Source organism: Carcharhinus amblyrhynchos, chromosome 1, assembly GCF_965287045.1.
Source record: "Carcharhinus amblyrhynchos chromosome 1, sCarAmb.v2.hapA, whole genome shotgun sequence".
Lineage (NCBI taxonomy): Eukaryota > Metazoa > Chordata > Chondrichthyes > Carcharhiniformes > Carcharhinidae > Carcharhinus > Carcharhinus amblyrhynchos.
In genome coordinates, this window is record NC_137324.1 from 118,699,262 (window position 1) to 118,718,642 (window position 19,381).

Here is a 19,381-nt window from a genome sequence, read left to right on the forward strand (position 1 = left end):
GAGGTATAAAGATCGGGCAGCGGAGTGAGGGGGAGCAGAGTGAAGGCTGAAGGGCTTTGGCTCAAAATGGGCTTCGGCAGAAACAAGCAGAGGTGAGAGTAGTTTTTTTTCCTTTTCGGAAAGTTTATTCTTGCTTTTCCCCAGAAAAAATGCCAGGCAAGATGTTGGAATGCTCCTCTTGCAGGATGAGAGAGATCAGAGAGATCTCCGGCACCCCCGGTGACGCCACCTGCAAAAGATGCATCCAGCTGCAGCTGCTAGCAAAGCGTGATAGGGGACTGGAGAAGGAACTTGATGACCTCCATCTAATGCGGGAGAATGAGAAGTATACAGAAGTAGCTTTAGGGAGGTAGTTACACCTAAGCAGCAGAGCACAGGAAATTGGGTTACTGTAAGGAAAGGAAATGGAAAAGTGAAAAGGATAGGCAGAGCAGGGTTCCCCTGTGGCCATACCCCTCCACAACAGGTGTACTGAATTGGATACTGTTGTGGGGAATGCTTTACCTGGGACAAGCTGTGACAGCCGGAACTCTGACGCTAAGTCTGGTTCTGCAGTGCAAAAGGTGGGAGGAAGAAGAGGACAGCAGTATTGATAGGGGACTCAATGCTCAGAGGCACGGACAGGAGGTTCTATGGTCGGGTAGAGACTCCCACATGGTTTGTTGCCTCCCGGGTGCCAAGGTCAGGGATGTCTCTGATCATGTGCACAACGTTCGAAAGTGGGAAGGTGACCAGCTTGTGGTACACATCAGTACCAATGATGTAGGTAGGAAAAGTGAGGAGGTCCTAAACAGAGAGAAGAGAGAGCTTGGAAGGAGGTTAAAAAGCAGGACCCCAAGGGTAGTAATCTCAGGATTGCTACTTGTATTACGTGCCAGTGAGGGTAAGAGCAGGATGCTTGGGTGGATGAACACGTGGCTGAGGAACTGGTGTAGGGGCAGGGTTTCCAATTCTTGGATCATTGGGACCTCCTCTGGGGCAGATGGGGCCTGTACAAAGGAGACAGGTTACACCTAAACTACAAGGGGACCAATATACTTGCAGGAAGGTTTGCTAGCATTATTGAGGAGCGTTTAAACTAGATTTGAAGGGGGATGGGAACCAGAGTGCCAGAGCAGATAGCGGAGCGGGGGTAAAAAGACAGGTTAGTTCAAGCAAAATCACAAATGGAAGAGTTGAGTGTGGTGGAAATAATCTTTTGAAGTGTGTCTATTTCAATGCCAGGAGTATTGTGGGGAAGGCAGATGAGCTGAAGGCGTGGATTGACACGTGGAAATATGACATTATAGCCATTAGTGAAACTTGGCTACAGGAGGGGCAGGACTGGCAGCTCAATGTTCCAGGGTTCCAATGTTTCAGGCGTGATAGAGGCGAACTGATAAAAGGTGGTGGTGGTGTGTGGCATTGTTGGTCAGGGAAAATGTTACAGCGGTACTCAGGCAGGATAGATTAGGGTGCTTGTCTACAGAGGCCCTATGGGTGGAGCTAAGAAACAGGAAGGGTATGACTACATTAATGGGGTTGTATTATAGACCACCCAATAGTCAGCGAGAACTGGAGGAGCAAATCAGCAGAGAGATAGCTGACAACTGTAAGAAACAAAGTTGTGATAGTAGGGGATTTTAATTTTCCACATATAGATTTGGGACTCGCATACTGTTAAAGGTTTAGATGGGGTAGAGTTTGATAAATGTGTTCAGGAGAATTTTCTACATTAGTATATAGAGGTGCCAACTAGGGAGGATGCGATACTGGATCTCCTATTGGGAAATGAGTTAGGGCAGGTGATGGATGTGAGTGTGAGGGAACACTTTGGATCCAGTGATCATAATGCCATTAGTTTCAACCTGATCATGGATAAGGATAGATCTGGTCCTCGGGTTGAAGTTCTGAACTGGAAAATGGCCAAATTTGATGAAATGCGAAGGGATCTGGGAAGTGTGGATTGGCACAGGTTGCTCTCTGGTAAGGATGTAATGGAAAGTGGGAGGCCTTCAAAGGAAAAATCGAGAGTGCAGAGTTTGTATGTTCCTGTCAGGATTAAAGGCAAAGTAAATAGGGATAAGGAACCTTGGTTCTCGAGGGAGATTGTAACACTAATTAAGAGGAAGAGAGTTGTATGAAATGTACAGGCAGCAAGGAACAGATCAGATGCTCAAGGGGTATAAAAAAATGCATGAAGCTACTTAAGAGGGAAATCAGGAGGGCTAAAAGAAAGCACGAGGTTACTTTGGCAGACAGAGTGGAGGAAAATCCAAAGAGCTTCTATAGATATGTTAGGAGCAAAAGGATGTGAGGGATAAAATTGGTTCTCTTGTGGAAGAAGAAAGTGGTAAACTGTGCATGGAACCAAAAGCGATGGGGGAAGACACTAAATGGGTTTTTTGCATCCGTATTTACTGAGGAAACAGGCATGGAGTCTACAGAAATTGGGCAAATGGGTAGGGAGGTCATGGAACCTTTAGAGATTAAAGAGGAGAAGGTGCTGGCTGTCTTGAGACAAATCAGCGTGGATAAATCCCCAGGACTGGACAGGGTATTCCCACAGACCTTAAGGGAGGCTAGTGTTGAACTTGCAGGGGCCCTGGCAGACATATTTAAAATGTCAATATTCACAGGGGAGGTGCCGGATAACTGGAGGGTGGCTCATGTTGTTCCATTGTTTAAAAAAGGTTCCAAAAGAAATCCAGGAAATTACAGGCCAGTAAAGTTTGACATCGGTGTTGGCAAGTTATTGGAAGGTGTGATAAGGGATAGAATCTACAAATATTTGGATAGGCAGGGACTTATTAGGGAGAGTCAACATGGCTTTGTGCGTGGTAGGTCATGTTTGACTAATCTATTAGAGTTTTTCGAGGAGGTCACCAGGAAAGTGGATGAAGGGAAGGCGGTGGATGTTGTCTACTTGGATTTCAGCAAGGCCTTTGACAAGGTCCCCCATGGGAGGTTAGTTAGGAAGGTTCAGTCACTAGGTACAGATGGGGAGGTTGTAAATTGGATTAGACACTGGCTCAATGGAAGAAGCCAGAGAGTGGTTGTGGAGGATTGCTTTTCTGTGACTAGTGGAGTGCCGCAGGGATCGGTGTTGGGTCCATTGTTGTTTGTCATCTATATCAATGATCTGGATGATAATGTGGTAAATTGGATCAGCAAATTTGCTGATGATACAAAGATTGGAGGTGTAGTGGACAGTGAGGAAGGTTTTCAAAGCTTGCAGAGGGACTTGGACCAACTAGAAAAATGGGCTGAAAAACGGCAAATGGAATTTAACGCAGACAAGTGTGAAGTATTGCACTTTGGAAGGACAAACCAAAGTAGAACGTACAGGCTAAAATGGTAGGACTCTGAAGAGTGCAGTTGAACAGAGGGATTTGGGAATACAGGTACAGAATTCCCTAAAAGTGACATCACAGGTGGATATGGTGTAAAGAGTGCTTTTGGTACATTGGCCTTTATAAATCGGAGTATAGAGTACAAAAGTTGGAGTGTTATGGTAAGGTTATATAAGGCATCTGTGAGGCTGAATTTAGAGTATTGTGTACAGTTTTGGTCACCTAGTTATAGGAAGGATGTAAATAAGGATGTAAATAAGAGTGCAGAGAAGGTTCACAAGGATGTTGCCAGGACTTGAGACGCTGAGTTACAGAGAGAGATTGAATAGGTTAGGACTTTATTCCCTGGAGCGTAGAAGAATGAGGGGAGATTTGCTAGCGGTGTATAAGATTTTGATAGGTATAGATAGACTGAATGCAAGAAGGCTTTTTCCACTGAGGCTAGGGGAGAAAAAAACCAGACAGCATGAGTTGAGAGTGAAAGGAGAAAAGTTTAGAGGGAATGTTAGGGGGGGGGGGCTTCTTCACGCAGAGAGTGGTGGGAGTGTGGAATGAGCTGCCGGATAAAGTGGTAAATGCGGAGTCACTTTTAACATTTAAGAAAAACTTGGACAGGTTCATGGATGAGGGGAGTGTGGAGGGATATGGTTCAAGTGCAGGTCAATGGGACGAGGCAAAAAATGATTCAGCACAGACAAGAAGAGCCAAAAGGCCTGTTTCTGAGCTGTAATTTTTTATGGTTCACTCCACTGTTCGGTTATTAGGGTTTTACCTCCTCTAGATTCATCTCTTGTTTCTTTATATGTCCCATTATCATCTACCTTATATTATCATTCAGTGACTCCTGCTTTCCATCCCTCAGACCACTCCCTGCTTTTCTGACTCGGTATATCCACAATTTTCCATTTCAGATGGTCATTTGGTTCTAAAACATCCCTCAACAAATTGCTACTCATTTCTTTAATGTTCTCTATATCTGCAATTCTTTAAACATTAAATTTGTTTTGCAGTTTCACCTTACCTAACTGCTTGCTCCAGGTACATGTGCACATGCACAGACACACGTAAGTCCCTGGAGCTGTGAAGCAGCAATGCCAACTGCCATCATGCCACCCAACATTTACAATTTCCCCACTTCAATTAAAGTTGCTTAAAGATATTCCTTATTTATATTAACTTCATTTACTAGTTACCGAGTTCTCCTACATTTTTCTTTACCTTTCATCTTCAACAAGTAGACTGCAGGGTGATACAATGGTTAGCACTGCTGCCTCACAGCACCAGGGACCCAGGTTTAATACCCAGCTTGGGTCGCTGTCAGTGTGGAACTTGCATAATCTCCCTGCGTCTGCATGGATTTCCTCCAGCTACTCCGGTTTGCTCTCATAGTCCAAAAATGTGCAGGTTAGGTGGGTGGGCCATGCTAAATTGTCCCTTAGTGTCAGGGGGAGTAGCTGGGGTAAATGCAGGGGTTATAGGGATACAGCGTGGGTGGGTTTGTGGTCAGTGCAGACTCAATGGGCTGAATGGTCTCCTTCTGCACTGTAGGATTCTATGATTTGCTCACTCTCATGAATCTGAAAGGCTCTTGTAATTACCGTATATATAAAAATGTAAAACCAGTTTTTGCTGTACATTACAGCCATAATTTTATCTTCCTATTGACCTTAGTAAAATCTGAAATTCACCTTCAGGTTGCAGCTAACTTCGCCAGGATAGCGGCATCAATGGGTCTTTGTGCAATCTAAACAGATGATCATGTATTTTCTACTCAAGGGAGTCCTATGCATCTATGGTTACATTTGCACAGAATACCTCTGCTGTCAATTGATTCTTTAATGTTTAGGAAGCAGGTGCAAGTGATTTTACAGTCTAAACATTCAAATTAATTCCTGGGTGATTAAAAAACCACTCTTGAAGGTCCAAGGCATTCCTGTGCATTTTCTTAAAGCTAATTTAATGTTGCAATGGAGTCATGCATCCCAAGTACTAGGAGACCATATCCTCCAAGGGTTATTTCACCCAATTCCCTTTGGAATCGAGAAAAGCATGGCTTCTAGGTTAATAGACCAAATTTGTCATTGCTGGCCTAATGTGTTCCACTGCTAACATTCCCTGAACTGTTTAGCATTAAATTAGATGTAGTAGTGGTCATTTAATTGGCACTGCAAGTAGCACTGATTATTGTGGGAAGATAATAAAACTAAAAGTTATGATTGGTACTGATATATTACGACTGTTTGCACTCCCTCCTAAAATGTTAACAAACTAAGGGCTATGGAGACAGTAGGTTGGAACACTTAGTAATTTCTAGAAACAGTCAACTTCAAATGCTGAAAATCACCTCTACCACCTTAAGTGTCATGTGTGAAATAAATGTGTGCCTTTCATGACCTCAATAGACCAAATCTCTACACAGTCAATAAAGTCCTGTTGTGAAATATAGTCACAACTGTAGGGAATGTTCAGCCAAATTGTACACATCCAGGTTCAACAAAAAGCATTGAGATAAATGACCAGATAATCAGCTTGATGATGAGAAGAAAATATTGGTCAAGACACCAGAAGAACAACATTGATGTTTTCAAATAGCACCATCGAATCAAGGGAGAAGATTTAGTTTAAATTCTCATAGTTCCTCAGTATGGATTCAGAACTAGCTTGGCCATAGAAGACAGAGGGTGGCAATGGAAGGGTATTTTTCTGAATGGAGGTCTGTAACTAGTGGTGTTCCACAGTGAAAATGGCAGATGGAATTTATGATGTGGAGATGCCAGCGTTGGACTAGGGTAAACACAGTAAGAAGTGTTATCAGACTTCTTAGATGGAATTTAATCAGGACAAATGTGTGGTGACGCATTTTGGCAGATCCAATCCAGGTGATAGCTATAAACTAAAGGGTAGAACTATCAGGAACATAGACACACAGGGATCTGGGAGTACAGGTTCACAGATCCTTGAAAGTGGCAGAACAGGTGGAAAAGGTGGTGAAGAAAGCATTGGGCATGCTTGCCTTCATCAGATGGGATTTTGGGTATAAAAGTTGGTGAATTACATTATAGTTGTATAAAACATTGGTTAGGCCACATTTGGAATACTGTGTCCAATTCTGGTCACCATGCTATCAGAGGATCTGGAGGCATTGGGGAGAGTACAGAAAAGGTTTACCAGGATATTGCCTGGTATAGAGGGTATTAGCTTCGAAGCAAGGTTGAATAAATTGGGATTGTTCTCCCTGGAAAAAGAGGTTGAGGAGCGAGCTGATAGGAGTTTAGAAAATTATTATGTATAAATAGGGTGAACAGCTGGAAGCTTTTTCAGGGCAGAAATGACAATTACAAGGGGCACAAGTTCACAACAAGAGGGGAGGGAGCCAAGGTTCAGAGGGGTTGTGTGGGGGAAGCCTTTTTAAAAAAACCACAGGGTGGTGGGGGCCTGGAATGCACTGCCAAGTCAGGTGGTTGAGGCAGTTACATTAGCCACATTTAAGACATGTCTTGATAGGCATATGAACAAACAGGGAATACAGGGGTATAAGCGGTTGGTCTAGATAGGTAAATGTGATAGGCACAGGCTTGGAGGGCCAAAGGGCCTGTCCCTGTGCTGTACTGTTCTTTGTACTAATGACAGTCCAGACTGTGTTAAGTTCCTGGAGTGGAACAATGAACAAACTACCTCCTGCCTAAGAATGAGAGACGCTGCAAAATCTAACCAAAAAAAGGTGCGTCTTGCTTAGTGAGAAAACTGGTGTTTCTCTCTGCAGAGGAACACTGGTTCTCTCTCTCCAAACCTTACGATGCAACCAAAAGAAAAGCTTCCCCCCGCTCCCCCCAGCCAAGCAGAAGGGTCTTGGCTGCTCCCCCATCCTCGACCCATGATCCAAGATGGCACTTGATATCCCCACTCACCAGGCTCCCATGCGGCACTGCATCTCCTCCCCCCCCCCCCCCCCCCCCCCCAACACCAGTCCCCTCTCTCAATAGGGAGCAGCACTCAACCCCTTCAGCCATCAGGAGCCAGCGCACGTGAACCCCACCAATGTCGGCTCATGTCGGCACTGACTCACCTCACAGCGCCCCCCCCCACCGAACCCAAATACATCGTTATTGCCAACGCCTCCCGTCCACTCAGGCCCACATCCACACATATGAATGACTATCACCCTCTCCCAAAGGAGGCCCCCATTGGGATCCACTCCTGGCACTGCCAGGATGCACTGTGCCAAGGGCCAGTGCCAGGCCACTGCCACTCTCCCTCCCCTCAGGGACCATACTCACCTTTATGCCCCAGGGGAGACTCTCATCACAGGTTCACATCTAGGCCTGTTGTAAACCATGCCTTGACACCACATCAATGTAGTTTAAATATGGGAGGATGCGGGGCGGGGGGCGGTAATTAAAATCAGATTCACATCAAAAACATTGCTGGTGAGGGGCAAAATCGATTCAAAATCATGACCTCACCAACGATATCCATGACTTCCAGACCTTGAGACCCCTCCAGCATTCTCGCAAACAGCAGGGGTGGGCTCAAGTTCACAACAAAAGGTTGACACAACATCCTTACAGCTACGAAAAAAACAGGTTTGAAAAACAAAAAGGAACAGTACGTGATACTTGGGTCTGAATGGATACTGTTCTGAAACAAGTTAATTTAAACTTTAACTTACATCTATCTGTACTACAACGCTTCTCAGTCTTTTGGCTAAGATCAAGTGTAGTATTGTGAGAAACAGCTCACAGTCAAACAATTTAGTCAAGTCAAGTTCTGAAGGAGCAAGATATTTTATTTAACGTTCTTGCAAGACCAGGTGTCCAAAAAAATAGGCACACGTTACATAGATTTGCAGCACATTTTATGCTTTTTTTTAACAAGCATTGTAATGGCTTTGCAATGTGTTGTTCTCCCCTAATTGGTGGTCTCTGTCCCATCTATGTGTTGTCATTCCCCTATTGGTTCAAGGTGCCCCAAGTTTCCATCCCCTCTACTCTCCATCTAACAATGTCTCCTGTTATCACAAGAGTGCATTAGTAAACTCATCCGTCTTATCTAACACTGTTACATGTCCAGTTCAGATTGGCGGTAATCAATCCTTTGCCAACTTAATCACTGCTGTCCCGACTATCTCAGTGACCTTTTTCCCCCTTTTATGCTTAGTTGTAGAAACAACACATCTTGTATACCATTTGCTTTTTATAACTTGGACCTCGTACATTCCTTCAGGATGTGGTGTATGCTTCACTGCACACCACACATCTGGTGTTATTCCTACACCACAGGCAGTCTTTTTATTGTCCCTGACTATTGCTCTGTTAGCAGCAGCAAATTTTATGCCCTATGTTTGTGACTAAAATCACAGTTGTTTCCATAACGTGGGTTATCAATGCGCCTGACTATATCCAGTCTACCTAACTTTAGGCTGTTTTTCTATGGTGTACAGAAATATGTGTTAACAGCATCTTTACCTGTTGCTCACAGTATCGACATGCTGCGCTTGGTTGAAATCATGAGGTTACATTTTAGCTTCATCTTGCCCTTTGGCTAAGATGCAAATGAGATCGAGCTTTGGAGGAGCTATCCTCCTCCAAATCAGCTTGGATCATGTACATCAAGCTCAAGACAGGTGGTGAAAGCCCTGTCTTGTCAGCTTGGATCGGGAATGTCTCAACTTATTGAGACTCTGAATTGGACTTGATTTGATTGAATTGGAATAAAAACAAAAAACTTTCAGTTAGGTTACATTGTAATCTGGATTGAACAATAGATCCACAGGATTCCTATAAACAGTTTCTAACCAATTTCTACTTGCAAATTTCCAGAATTTTCCTTGATGGTTAAAAATTATTGTTCTTCTAAATTAGAGATGCAACCTCTCTCTCCCTGCCACAACTCCTCCTGCACTGTTAACTATTCCATCAAATGTCTATAATGGAAGGGCATCATTACTATACACTCAGCCTCTTTCTTTTATCCATCAGTCTTAGCTCAGCCAGCTTACAGGTTCCCAGCTCCCAGCTGGTCACTATCTGTTGGACCCAATGCAGATGTGAGATAACTGACTGAAAATTCTCATTTTCAAAATCAAGCACGTCATCAAAGCTCAAAATAACTTAAAAAGGGCCAAAGCTCAATATACCATCAAATAAAATTTCTTATTTCAGTTTTATCACGCCCCTGGGTGACAAATTTGGAATTAAACTTTAATGCTAAATACTTTACAAAGGAATAGTACAAAACATTTTGGATACCATTTCCATTTTTACCTTTCCATAGGAACATAGAATGGTACAGGCTCTTTGGCCCTCGATGTTGTGCCGAGCTATGTCCGAACCCAAGATCAAGCTATCCCACTCCCTATTATTCTGGTGTGCTCCACGTGCCTATCCAATAACCACTTGAAAATTCCTAAAGTGTCCAACTCCACTATCACAGCAGGCAGTGCATTCCACACCCCAACCACTGAGTAAAGAATCTACCTCGGACATCCCTCCTATACCTCCCACCATGAACCTTAAAGTTATGCCCCCTGGTAACAACTACATGCACCCGAGGAAATAGTCTCTGCACGTCCACTCTATCTATCCCCCTCATCATCTTATAAACCTTTATTAAGTCGCCTCTCATCCTCCTCTGCTCTAAAGAGAAATGCCCCAGCTCCCTCAATGTTTCCTCATAAGACCTATACTCCAAACCAGGCAGCATCCTAGTAAATCTCCTCCACACGCTCTCCAATGCTTCCACATCCTCCTTATAGTGAGGTGACCAGAACTGCATACAATATTCCAAATGACCAAGGTCCTGTATAGTTGCAGCATAACCCTACGGCTCTTAAACTCAAACCCCCTATTAATAAACGTCAACACACTATAAACCTTCTTCACGGCTCTATCCATTTGAGTGGCAACCTTCAGAGATCTGTGGATATGAACCCCAAGATCTCTCTGTTCCTCCACACTCCTCAGAACCCTGCCGTTGACTCTATAATCCGTATTCAAGTTTGTCCTACCAAAATGAATCACCTCGCACTTATCGGGTTAAACTCCACCTGCCAGTTTTCTGCCCAGCTCTGCATCCTATCAATGTCTCTTTGCAGCCTACAAGAGTCCTCCACCTCATCCACTACTCCACCAATCTTGGTGTCATCAGCAAATTTACTAACCCACCCTTCAGTCCCCTCTTTCAAGTCATTGATAAAAATCACAAATAGCAGAGGACCCAGCACTGATCCCTGTGGTACACCACTGCTAACCAGCCTCCAGTCTGAAAATTTTCCCTCCACCACCACCAACCTCTGCCTTCTATTGGACAGCCAGTTACTTATCCAATCGGCCAAATTTCCTTCTATCGCACACCACCTCACTTTCTTCTTGAGCCTACCATGGGGGACCTTATCAAATGCCTTACTAAAATCCATGTACACAACATCAACTGCTCTACCTTTGTCTACACACTTAGTTAGCTCCTCAAAGAATTCAATCAAATTTGTGAGGCAGAACTTACCCTTCAAGAAATTGTGCTATCATGGATTAAGCTGTATCTTTCCAAATCGTCATAAATCCTCTCTCAAGGACCCCTTCCATTAACTTACTGACCATCGAAGACAGACTAACTGGCCTATAATTACCTATAATTTCTATTTCCTTTCTTGAAGATAGGAACAACATTCGCCACTCTCCAGTCCTCTGGCACAATCCCCGTGGACACTAAGGACCCAAAGATAAAAGCTAAAGGCTACGCAATCTCATCCCTTGCCTCCCAAAGTATCCAAGGATGTATCCCATCTGGCCCAGGGGACTTATCAACCCGCAGGTTTTTCCAAAATTGCTAATACATCTTCCCTCAGAACATCTACCGCCTCCATTTTATCAGCCTGTATCACGCTTTCATCCTCAAAAGCATGGCCCCTCTACTTAGTGAACACTTGGAGAAGTACTCATTCAACACCTCTCCTATCTCTTCTGACTCAATGCACAAGTTACCACTACTATCGTTGACTGGCCCGAACCTCGCCCTGGTCATTCTTTTATTTCTCACATACGAGTAAAAAGTTTTGGGGTTTTCCTTTATCTGAGCCAATACATCAAAATATCAAGCTAAGAGATTTACTGGATGGCAGATAATGTACACACATATAACTAAGTCCAACTACTGATTCCCAGCTTTAGCACACTTGCTACTGGTCATACGCAGATTAAAATTTACATTGACTCAAGAAACGGGAAACAGTAGCAAAACAAAGGATGTTCATAATCACAACAAGACAAATGCTTGGAACAAGCTTAAAGGAGTAAGCTAGAGAGAAAAAAAGCTACAAACCGGGTAGGGTGGGTGGGGGAGGGTAGTGAGGAATAGTAGAGTTGCAGAGGGCTTTAGGAAAAGTTGAGTTTGGCAATCAAATGGTTGAAAACAGCTGTCAACAACAGTGGCTGGAAGGACAGATGCCAAAGGAGCAGAGATGGAGGACTGATGCATTTGAAGAGTTGGTTTTGGTGTTAGTCTTAGCTTAGTTAGCACTGACACCTCAGAATCAGAAGGTGGCAAGTTCATGTCTCACTCTAGGATTTAAGCACATGATTAAAGTCACACTTCAGTATTAACTGTATGGAAGGACCACACACTGTCACAGGTGCCTTCTTTCAGCCAAGACCTGTTCTTCCCATCAGGTGGAAGCAAACAAACCTGCAGCAACATTTCAAGGAAGAGGAGTTCTCACTGATGGTGATTGGCCAATACTGATACCTCAACCAGTTAATAGACATCTGGCCATTCTAATTGCTGTTTGAGATTTTACTGTATGCAAATTGATTATTACTCTTCACAGTAATAGCCTTTCAGAACAATCATAATGGATATCCAAGGTTTTTTTTCCTGTTTGGATAAAGAGAGTTACAGATACAGTGAAGGATTATGGATGGGTTGCCTATTAAGTAGGCTGTTTTGTCCTGGATGGAGGAGCTTGAGTGTTATTGGAGTTTTTTTTATTCCTTCGTGGGACATGGGTGTAGCTGGCTAGCCAGCATTGATTGCCCATCCCGAGTGGCCCTTGAGAAGGTGATGAGCTGCCTTCTTGAATCACTACAGTCCATGTTCTGTGGGTTGACCCACAGTACCATTAGGGAGAGAATTCCAGGATTTTGACCCAGTGACTGTGAAGAAATGGCGATATATTTCCAAGCCAGGATGACGAGTGGCTTGGAGGGGAACTTGCAGATGGTGGGATTCCCATTTATCAGCTGCCCTTGTCCTAGATGGGAGTAGTTGTGGGTTTGGTAGCTGCTATCTAAGGGTCTTTGGTGAATTGCTGCAGTGCATCTTGTAGATACTCATACACACTGCTGCTACTGAGCATCAGTGGTGGAGGGATTGAGTGTTTGTAGATGTGGTGCCAATCAAGAAGGCTGCTTTGTCCTGAAGAGTGTCTTTTTTTTTGAGTGTTGTTGGAGCTGCACCCACCCAGACAAGTGGGGAGTATTCCATCACATTCCTGACTCGTGCCTTATAGATGGTGTTGATACTCTGGGGAGTCAGGAGATGAGTTACTCGCCACAGCATTCCTAGCCTCTGACCTCCTCGTGTGGCCACTGTGTTTATGTGATGAATCCAGTAGAGTTTCTGATTAACGGTAACCACAAGGATGTTGATGGTGTAACCATCACTGAATCCCCCACCATTAAATGTAAAGAGACACTAACTACTGCCCTTTATTGGTGATGGTCATTGCCTAGCATTTGTGTGGCACGTACGTTACTTGCCACTTGTCAGCCCAAGTCTAGACAGTGTTCAGTTGCAGCAAGATCTGAACATGGACTGCTTCAGTATCTGAGGAGTTGTGAATGGTGCAATCGGTGAACATCCCCACTTCTGACCTTATGACAGAGGGAAGGTCATTGACAAAGCAGTTGAAGATTGTTGGGCCTAGGAACTACCCTGAGGGGCTCCTGCAGAGATGCCCTGGAGCTGAGATGACTGACCAACCACAACATCTTCTTGTGTACCAAGCATTCCTAACTTGCTTCAAAATGGGGAAAAGGCTCGAGTCAGGCAGGGTGCATCATCTCAGTGCAGAATACCCAGCCTCTCAGCTGCTCTTCAACTCGTCCAGCTAAATCATGGCCCCAATAATGCTGACAATGGGAGATTAGATGATAATGCTGTTATATGTCAAGCAGTGGTTTGCTGGAGGGATGGAGGGAAATCACTGCCTGGAAATTAAACGGCATGAACATTACTTGCCGCTCGAGTTTTAATTTATTTAGGTTGTGTAGGATCTAGGAATGGACTGCTTCATTAAATAAGCAGTTGCAACTGGAACTACAAATAATATGCAAACAGCAAACATCCAGAGATAAAAGACTCATGGGAGCAGAATGGAGGTCAAGGTCATACCCTAAAGATTTTCCAGTTAACCGCAAAATGACTCAGAATTCAGGCTGCATAATCTCCTGAATACCGATCCCTACACCTACAACCAAATTGCTCCACCACTGTTAAAATACTGATGAAAACTTTTTATCTGTCACTTCATCGGTAAAATCTACTCAGGTGATTTTTTCTGCAGAACTTTCTGAATAAGATCCCAGTTATTTTGTCCACAAGATTTACAGGGAAGTTCTCTTGACGAAAAGCTGACTTCAGTGTGCACGTCTCCCTTTGAAGCCCCCTTTAAATTTTTTTGCCCAAGTAGTTCTACAATGTTAACTTTCAAGCATTTACCATAGCACATTAATGCAAATGACTGCAATTAAATATGCTCAAGTCTGACTGAATATTAAAATGCTCAGAGTTCGATCTGTCAACTCTAACTCCTGACTACAGAAATAAAGCCTTTCAAATTGTATAAAGTATTTCATTCCAAACAGAGATCCAAATTGTCAAGTTTGTGAAAGTATTTAAAGTAGGTGTCGGCAGCTATTTTAAACATATGACCGAGGTGGATGAGAAATTACGTAGGAGGGGTAACAAAGGAACCAGGAATTTCTGATAAAAGGCCACAGTGTAGTAAGCTTTACTCAGTTTGAATTTTACGTTTAACTGCCTAACTGCCAGAGACTATTAAGGACTATCAAGCAATTACAATTACAGAACTGTCCCGAGTTCAGTGGGCATTATTTTCAGAAAACATGAAACAAGCATAGCAAACAAGATTTCTGCAAACATATCAAATGGTCCATAAAAAGTTGCTGATCACAGAATAATGTTAATTCAATTAATGCCTAATAATACAAAAGCTAAATTACAAGAATTCTACTATTAGCAAAGAAACTACAATTCCTAAAGTTCTTTTAAATTTCTGGTTAAGGGGACATGCACGCTTGCAAAGCATTGCAAAGCTGCTATTTGGGTAATGATACCCAGAATGTGACAGGAAAGGAAATAATGTACAAACATTAAAAACAACAAATAGGGCTCGAAGGGGAAAATAAATGTAAAAAGGCTAAATTAATGGCTCTTTACATAAATGCACTTGATATTCGACACAAAATAAATGCATTATCGGCACAAAGTGAGGTTAATGGGTACGATCTTACAACCATTAAGAGACGTGCTAACAAATAGATCAAAGCTGGGAACTAAATATTTAGGGCTACATGACCTTTCATAAGGTTTATTTGGTAGCAAAAGCCACTAGTTTTCAGAGCTCCTTCATCAGGTGCGTGGGAGTTCTGTTCACAAACAGGGCATATGAAGACAAACTCAATTCACAAAATAATGGTTGGAATGTGAATTTTTTTTTTTTTACAGGTAATCAAGTCTTAAAGTACAGACAGACAATGTGAGTGGAGAGAGTGTTAAGCACGGGTTAGAGATGTGTAGTGTCTCCAACCATGACAGTTAGTGAGATTTTGCAAACCCAGGCAAGTCGTGGGGGGTTAAGGATAGTGTGACACAAACCCAAGATCCCAGTTGAGACCGTCCTCACGCGTGCAGAACTTGGCTATCAATCTCTGCTCAGTGACTCTACGTTGTCATGTGTCGTGAAGGCTGCCTTGGAGAATGCTTACCCAAAGATCAGAGGCTGAACGCCCATGACTACTGAAGTGTGATTGTCGAGTAGTGTTCATTCATCCGTTATCGTAGCGTCTGTATGGTCTCCCCAATGTACCATGCCTCGGGACATCTTTTCCTGCAGAATATCAGGTAGACAACATTGGCTGAGTTGCAAGAGTATGCACCGTGTACCTGGTGGATGGTGCTCTCAGGTAAGATGATGGCATCCATGTTGATGATCCCACATGTCTTGTAGAGGTTGCCGTGTGGTGTCATGGTCACTGTTCTCCTGAAGGGTGGGTAGTTTGCTGTGGATAATGGTCTGTTTGAGGTTGTGTGGGGGTCTGAAGGCAAGAAGTGGGGATGTGCTTGGTGAGATGCTCATCTTCAATGATATGCTGAAGGCTCCAGAGAAGATGTCATAGCTTCTCCACTCCAGGGAAGTACTGGATGATGAAAGGTACTCTGTCTGCTGTGTCCCGTATTTGGCTTCTGAGGTGGCCACTGCAGTTTTTTGCTGTGGTGCACCGGGACTGTCAATTGCTAAGCTGAGCACCATATCCTGTTCTTACGAGGGCATCTTTCAGCGTCTGGAGGTGTCTGTTGCAAATCCTCCTCATTGAGCAGAGCATGTGTATACAGAGGGCTTGTCCGTAGGGGATGGCTTTTTTAAATGTGTTTAAGGTGGAAGCTGGAGAAGTGGAGCATCGTGACATTATCTGTGGGCTTGCAGTACAGTGAGGTGACCATCCTTAATGGAGATGCCCGTGTCCAAGAATGCAACCGATTCCAGAGAGTAGTCCATGGTGAGTCTGATGGTGGTATGGAACTTTATGTCATCATATAGTTGTTTCAGTGAATGCCATCAATGTATCTGGTGTATAGCATCAGTTAAAAAGGTCCTGTGTGGTGAAGAGGAACCTGTGCATGAAGATGTTGGCATATTGATGTGCGAGTTTGGTCCTACGGACAAGCCCTCCATATACAAAGGATCTGCTCAGATAAGAAGGATTGCAACAGACACCTTCAGATGCTGAAAGCTATCCTCATAAGAACAGGATATGGCGCTTGACTCATCGATCAACAGGTCCAACACCACAGCGAGAAACTGCAGTGACCACCTCAGAAGCCAAATACGGGGCACAGCGGACTGGGTACCCTTCGTCGTTCAGTACTTCCCCAGAGTGGAGAAGCTATGGCATCATCTCCAGAGCCTTCAACGTGTCATTGATGAAGATGACCATCTCATCAAGGCCACCCCCACTTATTGCTTTCAAACAACCGTACAACCTCAAACAGACCACTGTCCACAGCAAACTACACAGCCTTCAGGAGAACAGTGACCACAACACCATACAACCCTGCCACAGCAAACTCTGCAAAACGTGCCGGATCATTGACACGGATGCCATCATCTCATGTGAGAACACCATCCACCAGGTACACGGTACATACTCTTGCAACTCAGCTAACGTTGTCTACCTGATACACAGAAGGAAAGGATGTCCTGAGGCATGGTACATTGGAGAGTCCATGCAGACGCTACAACAATGGATGACTAAACACCACTCAATCACCAGGCAAGAGTGTTCTCTTCTTGTTGGGGAACACTTAAGCAGTCACGGGCATTCGGCCTCTGATCTTCAGGTAAATGTTCTCCAAGGTGGCCTTCACGACACACGACAGTGCAGAGTCACTAAGCAGAGACTGATAGCCAAGTTCCACATACGAAGATGGTCTCAACCGGGATCTGGATTCATATCACACTATCTGTAACCCCCACGATTTACCTGGACTTGCAAAATCTCACTAACTGTTCTGGTTGGAGACAATACACATCTCTAACCCATGCTTAATGAGCTCTCCACTCACATTATCTGTACCTTTAAGACTTGATTACCTGTAAAGACTCGCATTCCAACCATTATTTTGTAAATTGAGTGTGCCTTATATGCCCCGTTTGTGCACAGAACTCCCACTTACCTAACAAAGGAGTAGTGCTCCGAAAGCTAGTGGCTTTTGCTACCAAATAAACCTATTGGACTTTAACCTGGTGTCCTAAGACTTCTTGCTGTTTATATCCCAGTCCAACGATGGCATCGCCATATCATGACCTTTCATAAGGACAGGCAAAAGGAAAAGGGTAGTGGGGTAGCTTTTTTTTAGCTAATAATGGAATTACTACAAAAGAAATGATCTTCCATCGAAATATCTAAACTCCAAATAGATTGGCAAAAAATACTGATGGGAGTCATTTATAGGGCTCCTAATGGTAGCTATACTTCAGAATGGAGAATAAATAAGGAAATAATAAGGGCATGTAAAAATGGCAGTACTTTAATCATGGGTAAGTTTAATCTTCATGTGGATTAGGAAAGTCAAATTGGCAGAGGGAGCCATGAGGAAAATTTCATTTCTGAAACAATATATTATGGATCCAACCCAGGGACCAGGCTATTTGAGATCTGGAAATGTGTAATGAGTAAAATATCCCTTAGGAAACAGTGACCATGACAATACAATTTAGGTTCTGTTTGAGAGTGAGAAACTTGGTGTGCTAAACTTAAATAAAAGTAATTACAAAAGGAATGAGGTCAAAGCAGACAGGAAAAGGAGTTCAGCAGAGGGCGATTGATTCGCAAATGGAAAACATTTATTATAATAGTTCATGACTCTCAACAAAGATATATTCCAGTAAGGAAGCAAGGGAATGGAAATGGGATAAATCAACCACAGTTAACCTCATCAAGGATAGCATTAAATTGGAAAAACAACATTTAACATGGCAAAGATAAAAGTGGTAAGCCAGAGGAAAATAAAGCTTTAAAAACCAAAAGATGACCAAATAAATGAGATAAGATAAACTCTGGGGGTAAATTAGCAAGTAATACAAAAATGGACATCAAGAGCTTCTTATAAAAAAAGACAGAAGTGAAGATAGGCTCCTTAGAGAATGAAACTGGAAACTAATAATGGGGAACCAGGAAATGGCAGAGGAGTTGAATATTTGCATCAGTCTTCATGGTAGAAGACACTAATAGCATTTCAAAAATACTATAAGAATCAAGGGGCAAAAGGAGTATTGGAAGAACTAACTACAATAACTGTCACTAGAAGAAAAGTACTAGGGAACTAATGGAGCTAAAGGACGATAAGACTCCCAGACCTGATGGGTTATATCTGAGGATATTAAAGGAATAGCTAAGGATCCTTAAATTTTGGAAAAGTTGCCATGGATTGGAAAATTGCCAAAGTAACACCCTTATTCAAAAAGTGAGTCACACAAAAAAAAACAGGTAACTATATGCCAATTAGCTTGATATGTCATTGCAAAAATGCTCGAGTTCATTATAAAGGATGTAACAGCAGAGCATTTAGAAATACTTAATATAATCAAGCGGAGTCAACATGGCTCAAATGAAAGGGAAATCATGCCCAACAAATTAATAATTCTTTGTAGTAACAAGCAGGGCAGATAAAAGGGAACCAATAGGTGTGATATGCTCAGATTTCCAAAAAGCGTTCAGTAAGGTTCCACACAAAAGGCCACTTCATAAGATAAGAGTCCATTGTGTTGAGGGTAGTATATTAGTATGGACAGAGAACTGGGTAACTGATAGGAAGACAGTTGGGATAATGGGACATTTTCAGGATGGCAACCTGCAGCAAATGGAGTGCCACATGGATCAGTGCTAGGGCACAATTACCTCCAGCCCCACTAAGCTCCTGCACCTATGAAGGCCCCCCCCAACCCACACCATGGCAGAGGCCAATTTGTCCTTCTGCACCCTAGAGGTTAGTGCTAAGCAGTATTCACCTCCTTGCCCTCACAATCCACAGCACCTGGGCCACATCTCAGGGGACTCAATGGCTTGCACCTGTGTGCCTTCCCACTGGGGGTGTGGGGGAACATTCCAGGGTCACATGCTAAACTCAGTAATGAGATTGAAATTAAATCAATCTCATGCTAATCAGCCTTGCACCCTTTCTGGGTGAGATCCGGTTTGCGCCAGCAGAAAGGGACTGGGAAGATTGCAAACTGTTTGGCATCAGGTGCTAAA

The 19,381-nt window shown here is 43.4% G+C and overlaps 1 protein-coding gene, 1 long non-coding RNA gene and 1 pseudogene across 2 annotated transcripts in view; 1 reads left to right on the forward strand and 2 right to left on the reverse strand.

Moving 5' to 3' along the window:
• Window positions 1-19,381, reverse strand: part of LOC145344407 (uncharacterized) — a 1,015,876-nt gene that overhangs the window by 748,317 nt on the left and 248,178 nt on the right. The gene's annotated exons all lie outside the window — the stretch shown is intronic.
• The window catches only part of ugt8 (UDP glycosyltransferase 8), a 97,985-nt gene that overhangs the window by 52,279 nt on the left and 26,325 nt on the right, over window positions 1-19,381 (reverse strand). The window lies entirely within an intron of this gene.
• LOC145351088 (U2 spliceosomal RNA) lies at window positions 8,017-8,196 on the forward strand (annotated as a pseudogene).